Source organism: Uranotaenia lowii, chromosome 1, assembly GCF_029784155.1.
Source record: "Uranotaenia lowii strain MFRU-FL chromosome 1, ASM2978415v1, whole genome shotgun sequence".
Classification (NCBI taxonomy): Eukaryota; Metazoa; Arthropoda; class Insecta; order Diptera; family Culicidae; genus Uranotaenia; species Uranotaenia lowii.
In genome coordinates this window covers 198,041,373-198,051,056 of record NC_073691.1, presented here as the reverse complement: position 1 = coordinate 198,051,056, position 9,684 = coordinate 198,041,373, and the positions used below count along the sequence as shown (strand labels likewise).

The following is a 9,684-nucleotide window of genomic DNA, read 5'->3' as shown; positions in this document are numbered from 1 at the left end:
AAAGCTTTGCAATTTTAAGATTTTGATTAAAACATCTTAATATTTATTCACCTTTAGAAAATGTTTTGAAAGTAAGTATGTCCACGTGGACACTACCCAAACCCCTATCCCCCTCTCCGTGGACATTTTCATACCCCCTCCTCCCCCCTAAGTTGTCCAGGTGGTATCTGAACGGCCCCATGTTAGTTTTCTCTGACCGACTGACTTTTTTAAAATGGAACTATCAGATAGAATTGACTCTCCTACCAGGCTAATTTATTTAAATTTACTTTAAAACAAACTCCAATTTTTCAAAGGAGTGTTTTATTTTTCAAAATCATTTGGATTTATGAAAACTTAACTCGAAGCAATGTAAAGTTGTCTAGAAATAATCGTTCACCCAGAATGTTGCTCACGCTACATCGTACTACCCCAGATGGCAGCAGCGCAGCTTCGAAAGAGCGGATAGGAGCTTTAACGTTACGCTTAGGGCGTTCATTTGAAATGTTCTTCTGGTTGGATCTTACCGCGCTGCTTCGCTGAGGTACCGTTACCATTGGACTGGGCACCTTAGCAGGAGTTCCAGGAGACGTCGACTGTTCAGTTGGGGTATCATCAGGGGTTTCCTCGGACTCGAACTCTGAACCCACTGTCTCGCCGTCATCTGCGTCATTCAGCAAAGGCTTCAGGTGCGATGAATTACGTTTATACACCTCTCCATTCTCTGTGCGGACCGTAATACTGCTGCCGTTTTTGTTGACAACAACCACTGGCCTTGGGTGGAAGTTTGGTGCAAGCTTGTTGTCCCTCTGCTGCAACTTCATCAGTACTTGGTCGCCAATTTTGATGGTGGATTCTTTGGCATTGAGTCTTGCATCACGATAGAGCTTTGCTTGGAACTTTGCCGCTAGGTCTCGATCCTTCACCTCCTCTTCTACAACTGGTTCGTCGTTGAAGTGCGGGAACTTGTCGCGAAAACGTCTCCCGAACATCAATTCGGCTGGCGATACGCTGGTAACCGAGTGAGGTGTAACCGTGTACATGTACAGGTAGTTCTGCAGACTGACCTCGACGGATTCACCTTTCATGCGACCGATCTTCAAAGCCTTGAGGATTGACCGATTCTGTCGTTCGACTTCCCCGTTAGCGGCTGGCCAGTATGGAGTCGTATGTGCGAGTTTTATGCCGTTATCAACGCAAAAATCCTTGAATTGCTGGCTACAGAAATTGGATGCATTGTCTGTAGTCAAGACCTCCGGGAGCCCCAGCCGTGTGAATATCCTTTCGAGGCGTTGGATCACCGCGGCGGACGTTGTCGTAGTCATTACTTCTACCACACAGTACCTGCTATATAAATCGACGAGTACAAACAGGAACTTACCATCTGGTAAAGGACCGAGGAAATCGCAACTTAGATGGCTCCATGGTGCGGTAGGCATCTCCCTTATGCGCAATGGCTCCGGATTGGGACCTTTTCCAACAGCTTGACACTCCACACACTTTTTGCACTTTAGTTCAGCGTCCTTATCTACACCTGGCCACCATAGAGCAGCTCGTAGTCTCCGTTTCATTTTATTGCAACCAGGGTGTCCAATGTGAGCAAGCTCAAGAACTCTTCCTCTTAGGCTTTTCGGAATGACGATTTTATTGTGCCGAAGTACTATTTGTCTAGCGCAGCACAGCTCGTTTTGAAATGGGTGGTATGGCTTTAATTCGGGATCCCACTTTCCAGAATTGATTGATTCTCTGAGCAGCCTGAGTTCTGGGTCATCTTCAGAAAACTGTATTAGTTCCGTCATTGTCACTGTATTCGGCAAAGCGCTTTCGGCAATGGCACATAAGTCCATCTCACATTCACGGTCGCAGCTGGGACACTCACCGATTTGGGCGAGGCGCGAAAGGGGGTCAGCAATATTGACTTTTCCCGGGACATATAATAATTTGTACCGGTACGCTTGAAGATGAAGTACCCATCGCTGTTGTCTTGCATTCGGCGAGGAGTCCGTGGCAAATATCTTCAACAGTGGCTTGTGGTCCGTCATCACCGTAAACTCCTTTCCGTGCAGATACATTTGGAAACGGTTTACTCCCCAATAGATTGCCATGGCCTCCTTATCCAGGACGGAATATTTCTGCTCAGTCTTCGATAAGCTTTTACTGGCATAGCTTATAACGCGCTGTTTCCCGTTATTTTCTTGGAGCAGGACTGCTCCAAGACCGGTTGCACTAGCATCGACGATGAGAGTTGTTTTGCTGTTGGGATTGTAGAATCCAAGATGCTTGGGATTTGAGAGCGCGTTTTTGATTGCCTCGAATGCTTTGTTCGCTTGCTTGGTCCATTGGAATTTGACTCCCTTTCGTGTCATGTCGCGCAGGGGCGTGCTGATGCTCGATAGGTTCGGTATGAACTTCCCGACGTAGTTGGCTAAGCCAAGGAAGCTGCGGACTTCTTCAGCGGTTTCTGGGCGACGGAACGATTTTACAGCACTTATTTTCTCCTGCATGGGCAAGATTCCTTGAGCCGACAGTTCGTGTCCCATGAAAGTAACCTTTTCACGTTCGAATTGGCATTTACGTTGATTGACCGTTAGCCCGTGATCTTTCAATCTTTTCATCACCGCTGTGACCCGTCGATTGTGCTCGGCTTTCGTACGACCAAAGATTAGGATATCGTCTATGAAGATTATCACCCCATCCAGTCCTTTGAGTATCTTCTCCATTTCCCGCTGAAACACCTCAGCGGCGCAGTTCATACCGAACATGAGTCTTTTGAATCGGTAGTAGCACTTGGTCGTGACGAACGTGGTTATCTCTCGAGAGTCTGGATGTAGTTCTAGCTGATGGAAGGCCTGGTTCAAGTCAACTTTCGAGAAAAACTTACAGCCGTTGAGGTAAGGCATCATGTCCTCGAACACAGGTAAAGGGTGTCGCTCTGGGATTATTGCTGTGTTCGCCTTTCTCATGTCCACGCACAATCGTACTCGACGACCTCCGTCCTTTGGTGTAACGACTAGAGGTGAGGCCCATGTAATTTTATCAGTCACCGCCTCTATTATATCTTGGTCGAGGAGCTTTTGAATTTCTTCGTCAACAACTTTCTGCAACGGGATGGGTAGCCTTCGACACGGCTGCTGGACAGGGTGAATGCTCCGGTCTATGTTGATCTTCACCTGTAGATCCTTTGCCTTTCCAATTTCCACTGACTTCACTTCTGCAATTTCCAAAACAGCCGAAGTGATTTGTAGTATTCCGAGATCCATCGAAGTAATCTTGCTCAATAGATTAGTGCCATGCCCTTTTATCACATACACCTCCCGATGCACCGTCATCGCTCCGTGGGAAATATCCGTTTTGAACACTCCTTTCACTTCCAGCCGGTGGTTGCCGTACGCCAGAAGTTTCTTTTTCGACTCGACACTTTCACAGCTCACCTTACATCCATTATTCTTCAGCTTCCGCCAGGTATTTTCGTCGATAACATTCACTGATGCACCGGAATCCACTAGCCATTCCAAAGGTACTCCTCCGACCAAGCACTTAACTTTGGAATTATATTTGTTGCTGTTCACTTCTCGAATCACCAGCGTTGATTTCTCGTTCTTCGTCGCGAATACATGGTACGCATCACTCTCGTCACTTTCACTTTCATTATCACTATTTGTTTTTCCATCTTTCTCTTCTTCGTCTTCCGATTCTTCCACTTGTCGCACTTTCTTCTTCGTTTTCGCCAAGAAGTTCTTCGTCTTGCATTGATTTTTATAGTGTCCCTTTATCCCACATTTATCGCACTTTTCCTTCCGTGCCGGGCACTTTATGTCATTGGCATAATGTTTCGAAGAACCACAGCGAAAACATTTGTTTGTACCACTCTTCACTTTGTTTACACTTGCAGACCCTCCTGCTCCCGATTGTTGTTGGTTCAGGTCGATCGTCTCCAGCACTTTTCCCTCTTCCATAATTTCCGCCAATTGCGTCAGGCGTTTCTTCAAAATAACCTCCCGCAACCCGTTAGACAGACAGCCGTCAAAGACTTGCTCTGTTATGCGCATTTCCAGGGCATTTCCGTATTCACATAGCACTCCCTGGTGACGTAGGCGCCTCACAAATTTAGCTACACTTTCACTTTCGTTTTGGGACATTTTCCTAAAAACTGCCCGCTCGTGGGGAATGCAAACAATCGGCTGGAAGTGCTGATCAAGAATCTCAATAGCACTTATGTAAACATCACTGCCTTGGGCTGCCCCTGCTTCGTGGTTGGGGTCATCGTAAAACACTTCTTGCACTTCCTGACCGGCCAAGTGCAACAGCATAGCCTTCTTCTTATCAGCCGTCACCGTGGTGTTACAGGCTAGGTACAGCTCGAACGATCGTTTCCATGCTGTCCACCGTCTTCCCACAGAAGCCGAATCACCAATTTCGAACGGTTGGATGTTATGATTCATCTTGCAGCGGATGTCAGCAAATGACCATAACCTCAATGTTTCCGAAAATAATTTTCACCACTGCGCGTCCGATCTTTTTTTTCGTTTTCCGCTTACCGCGTTTACTCCCGTTCAACCGGATTATCGCGAAAACGATTTTACACACCGTTTGCACTGCGTTATTCGTTTAATTACGCCCGAGTCGTCGCCAAAATGTAGTGTTTATTCGGATTGAATACGCGACACGTGTGTACTTTCCAAGAACTTTTATTAGAATGACATTTGATACATTTGACTTTCTTTCTCTCTCCACCAATGGAACAGTGTTCCCAAATCAGAATATAACACACAGTCAACACCCAGTTTAGTTAAAATTATTGCCATTAAATATATGTTAAATGTAGTTTCGTAGTTTAATAAATTCGTTTCAAAGTAGTGTGTTTTTTTGCCAAAATAAATGTGTACTTCTTGCCGTGAATAAATTGTGTGCCTTATTAGTAAACGATCGGAGTTTTACTTACCGCCGCTGGTGCAGAGACTGCTATCATCACAAGGGACAACCCAACACCCCCACGGAATACCCAACCCAACTAGGAGCCCAAGGTTTGCCCCACGGAAATTCCCCCAATACAGTCCACTGCAAGGTCCAAGCAGGGTTTGGACCGCACCCCAACACATATCATATCCGATTCGTCCGTCGGCTTGGCACGGGTTTCCTTGTTCAAATTCTTCGATTATTACAATTTTCTTTCCTCAATAAAGTGGTTTGATTTGCGCCGAGCGTTAGAGCATTGAAACGAAATTGTCAGGCTTCAGGACGGCTTCCTGGCAGATTCTGAACTATTACTAGAGCCTAGAGCTCGGCTATACTTTTCCATCCTTATGCTCAGCTTCCCTACTGGATCCCACTAGTTAGAAACTCTGTCGGGCCACTGCAAACCCTATAAACCTTGAACCTTTCACTCGTTTCTATCTGGTAATTCCGGTCTCCTCTCAAAACTGTCCGGTGTCCCCGGTTGGTGTTTATAATTATTTGAAAAGATTGGTTTTCATCGTTTTCGTTCACCGGCAACCGAATTCTTGGTAGTCAATGATCATAAATCAATTGATACGATTGAGAATTCACTTGACAAAACTTAAAACAACGAACGAATGGCTTTTAAGTTTTCGGTCCATCTCACCTCCCATTTATCAGTAGCTTAACAAATTACCAGGGCTTAACGATAAATAACATGTATTCACATAGCGAAAAAAAAATAGAGAAGAATATTAGATAAGCGATAAAAGAATCAAGATGAAAAAAATATTTTTATTCAAAATAATACTCAAAAAACGGATAAGTTACTATACCAAATTATGCCCTTATAATATGTTACGATGCATAATGAAAGGATGGCGAGATGGTCCAAAATTCCGGAGAATGTAAACAAACGTGGACAAAAAGTCTGTTCAATGAAGTCTGGTAGAAATAGGTCAAAACAGGTAGAAATGAATTGAATCTTCTTCCAATTGATTTCAATCGATTTCTACCAGTTCGCCGCCGTCCTGCCGAGCTGGATCGGGTTTGACTAGTTTCGATCGATTTCAACTAGCTTCATTGAACATCCTGGCTAGTTTCGACCAAAACATTAATTGGTTCATTGGATAACTACCAGTTGACAGAAACCAATTTCTACCTACGATTGAACGAAGCTAAAATAGACAACACAAAATTGAAAAATAGTTCACCGGCTTCTAAAATTAGTATAAGTTTTTATAAGGCAATTCGTTGAGATTGATCTTCACGCTCGAAATTAATTAACCAATTATCGTTAAAAAGTAACCATTTTCACACCTTTCCGCGTTAAGTGATTTTTTGGTTTCTTCCATAGAAGTCATTTTTTGACTTCTCTTGAGAAGTGGAAATATGGTTACTTTTTAACCGCAGTCGATATTAGCAGATAAGTAAGAAAATGGTTATTTTTACAGAGATGAGGAATTTCGATTCGTTTAAATGAAAAAATAATTATTTCGAATGAATTCGGAAGACATAGAATTAAGACAACAAATTTTAATTGCAATTTTATTGAGCAGAGATAAAAACAAAATCTTTTCATCATTTTGAAATCTTCCTGTTTTCAGTATGTTGAAATTTTCATACATTTTATTCGCTGTGGAACCAAAACTCATCGCTCATACAAAGGTGGCTCCACGGCCGAAACCAAAAAGCGTAACGACGGTTCCTGTGAAAGTGGGTGTATGATAACCATCTGTTGAGTCTTGCTTAAGAGGGCGGCCAGTGACAAGGGGGTGTTTCAACAACCTTAAAAGTAAAATGAAATTGTTAAAAAATGTTCAAAATTTATCCAAAAAACAGGATAGTTTACCAGTCCTGACTTTCCCTCTCCTAACCCGGCCCGCTGCTAGGAATCAAGAAATTCCATATAGCAGACGTAGTTCTACGAATCTTATATCGACTGAAAATTTCTATTTCCCAAGCCTGCCAGTTCTGGTACATTTGCCTTCGAACCAGGAGCGTGCCATGTTGTTGCTGCTGTCGCATATTGATAACTGTTTTCCTGGACTAAATCTGGATCATGAATGTACGTTCGAATTACACCTCTATGATGGTGCTCCAAACGGTTTACGGTTTTAGGATCATGGCGAGAGTAGGAGGCGTTCTTGGAACCGATGAATTAGAATTGTTCCGCCATCAACCGTTTATGTTCTCTTGATCCTCGTTGAACATTCTGAAAACAAAACAAAATTTCGTAAATTTAGAGCAAATTGCGGTAATGAAACTACGAGTGCTCGTTATTTTATTTCAAATTACAAGATTCCAACCAAGGAATATCTTTCGGTAGGAATCTATTGATATCCATTGTAATTCTGAAATAGAATAAATTTATAGAATTATACTGCCAGAAGATGACGTAAATAGAAAATGCTACTAGCGACTGGAAGCAGTAAGAGCGTGAACACACAGAAAGAAAGGATCCTACATAATTTGGAAAATCTTCCGGCAGTAATTCGTTAATCGAAGATAATTCAATTAAAAAACACTAACCTTTCAGTAAAATGTCTCTTCCCGGATCGAACTGTTGTATCACCAGCATTTCTTTTTGAGATAATATCACAAAAATCCGATTATTACTATACCGCACAAGCGTCCGACCACCAATAACGCCAATGCTCGCACTCGACCCCTGGCTTAAATCTGGAGTTGTTCCTTGGAGATGATCCTGATTTAGATTAAAAAAAAAATTATCGAAACGAATCTTTAGATTTTAGATACCTAATAACTTGTCGGCGCTTACCTTGTTGGTTGATGTCTGCAACTTCTCTTGTCAGCGAGGGACCGGATTTGGAACCGGTGTATTCGTGCTGGATCCAGCAACGATAACCTGGCAAGTAGTTGGATCGGTACTAAAACTACTTTTCGACGGAATCGGTTTTTGGCCGATTTACGGTACCCAGTGGGCACTAGAAATTAAGTTTGCGAAAACCATATATTGTTTATTTGATGATAAAACTTAATAATTGAAACTAAACAAAAAAAAATGTGGCTACGTCAAAGATGGTTGCTAAAATGGCGGACACCGTTTTTGATCAAATTTTTAACCATTTTTTTGGTTATTGCATTGGAACTAGCTATAAGGTTAGAATTGCGCTTTGAAAAATCGTTAAAAAGTAACCATATTGGCAGTTCTACAGCGAAAACCATAAAATGGTTACTTTTTAAACATAAATGGTTAATAAAAAATGAGCGTGTTCTCGAAGGTACACTGGATACAAGACAAGTTTGAGAATATTATGCAGTGGACCAACAGAGCGTGGAATCACGCAAGGCTGGTGAGAAGCCGGGAGTATGAAGGATAAGTTCTCGATGATCCCGAGGTTCAGAGCTACGACCGGACGCTGTTTGAAGACCTCCCTGGAGGCTGTTGTCTTCCCTTTGGTGGCATCAGTTCTTGAGCTTGGCGCTAGTTGAACAGTATTGGAACATCGGAAGAATTGCAACCCGGTTAGAATCTTACGGAGAGATGCAGCTCTTAGAATTTCAAAGGTACAGGAAGGGATCCGTCCTTATATTCCCTATCAAAGTAAGTTTTTTAAGGCACCTGATAGAATAGAAGGTTCTAATTTTAACTAGTTTTATGCAAAGCAAATCTATGGGCTTGGAAAAAACAGTTTAATTTAACTCAATTGTATTAACTTACCCTTATTGATATTGGTGTCGGTGAGATTCGTTGCCGTTTGAACTACCTCACTAAAAACTCATTTCCTAGGGCACGATAATCCGTTAGAATTGACAACCAGGGTTGTCAGATGGTTTTTTAAAAAATCTGTATCGGCCTCATGAAAAAATCTGTATTTATCTGTATTTGAACTTTAACGACCAAAAACTTATATTATTGTTTTCTATGTAACTTTATCGCCTAATATGCTATTTGGAAATCAGTTTTGATGGTTTTAACGTATTCATTATTCACAAATTGACAATTTATTTCATTATTTGAACTTTATCTAGAGCAGGGGCGAGAAACCTTTTGAACCAACGGGCCAGTTTGATTTCAAAATATTCTCGGCGGCCTCCCCTAATATGAAATAAAACTCGTAAATCATTTATCGAACTCTATAGATAATAACAAAAAGATTTGCTAGATAATAAAAAAATAATAATTACAAATTTTAAGCGATTTTTTTTATTTCAAATCATTTATTTTAAATCTTTGAAAATATAGTTTTTCAATTAACTTTAACTTCTTCGCAAACATTCGTTCTTCCTAACATAGACATCATTTGCATCACATTTTTCCTTAAAAACGTACGATGCACAAACACGTTTAACGCCTTTCCATATAATAATCATTTTTATCTTAACTGGCGGTATCTACTCATTACTTTCTTTAAAAGTCTTCTGGAGCTATGTATCTATATCACAGCAATAACTAAAAAACTAGAGATATATTTTTTTTTATTTTTGTGGTTCAAACTCACTGATCTAAATTTCTGTTTTCTGTACGTATTTCCAAAAAAAATCCACAATTTAAATTGGCCCTACGAAGCCCTGATTTTTTTCCTGCAATTCGCGAAAAACATTTTTAATATAACGTGTCAACCAAATTTGCTGAAATCCTGGGAATAACAAAAATTTCACAGATTCCTAAGCAAATTTTAGGAGAGTCTACATTCTTTATTTTTTTTAGCATTTTTTAATAGATTTTATTGATTAAACTTTAGTGCTACTGGGAAAAGATTTCGAAGGCCTGTTGAAGAAAATATCTTAACGTTTTGAAAATGA

The 9,684-nt window shown here is 41.3% G+C and overlaps 1 long non-coding RNA gene across 1 annotated transcript; it reads right to left on the bottom strand.

Annotated features, from left to right (window-relative positions):
- Nucleotides 1–6,516: 6,516 nt before the first annotated feature.
- On the bottom strand, nucleotides 6,517–8,045 carry LOC129759720 (uncharacterized). The gene is made up of 4 exons (XR_008740226.1): nucleotides 7,697–8,045; nucleotides 7,447–7,621; nucleotides 6,767–7,129; nucleotides 6,517–6,702 (listed from the first exon to the last, which is right to left on the bottom strand). It is a non-coding gene; the product is annotated as an uncharacterized LOC129759720 (long non-coding RNA).
- Between the last annotated feature and the right edge of the window lie 1,639 nt (nucleotides 8,046–9,684).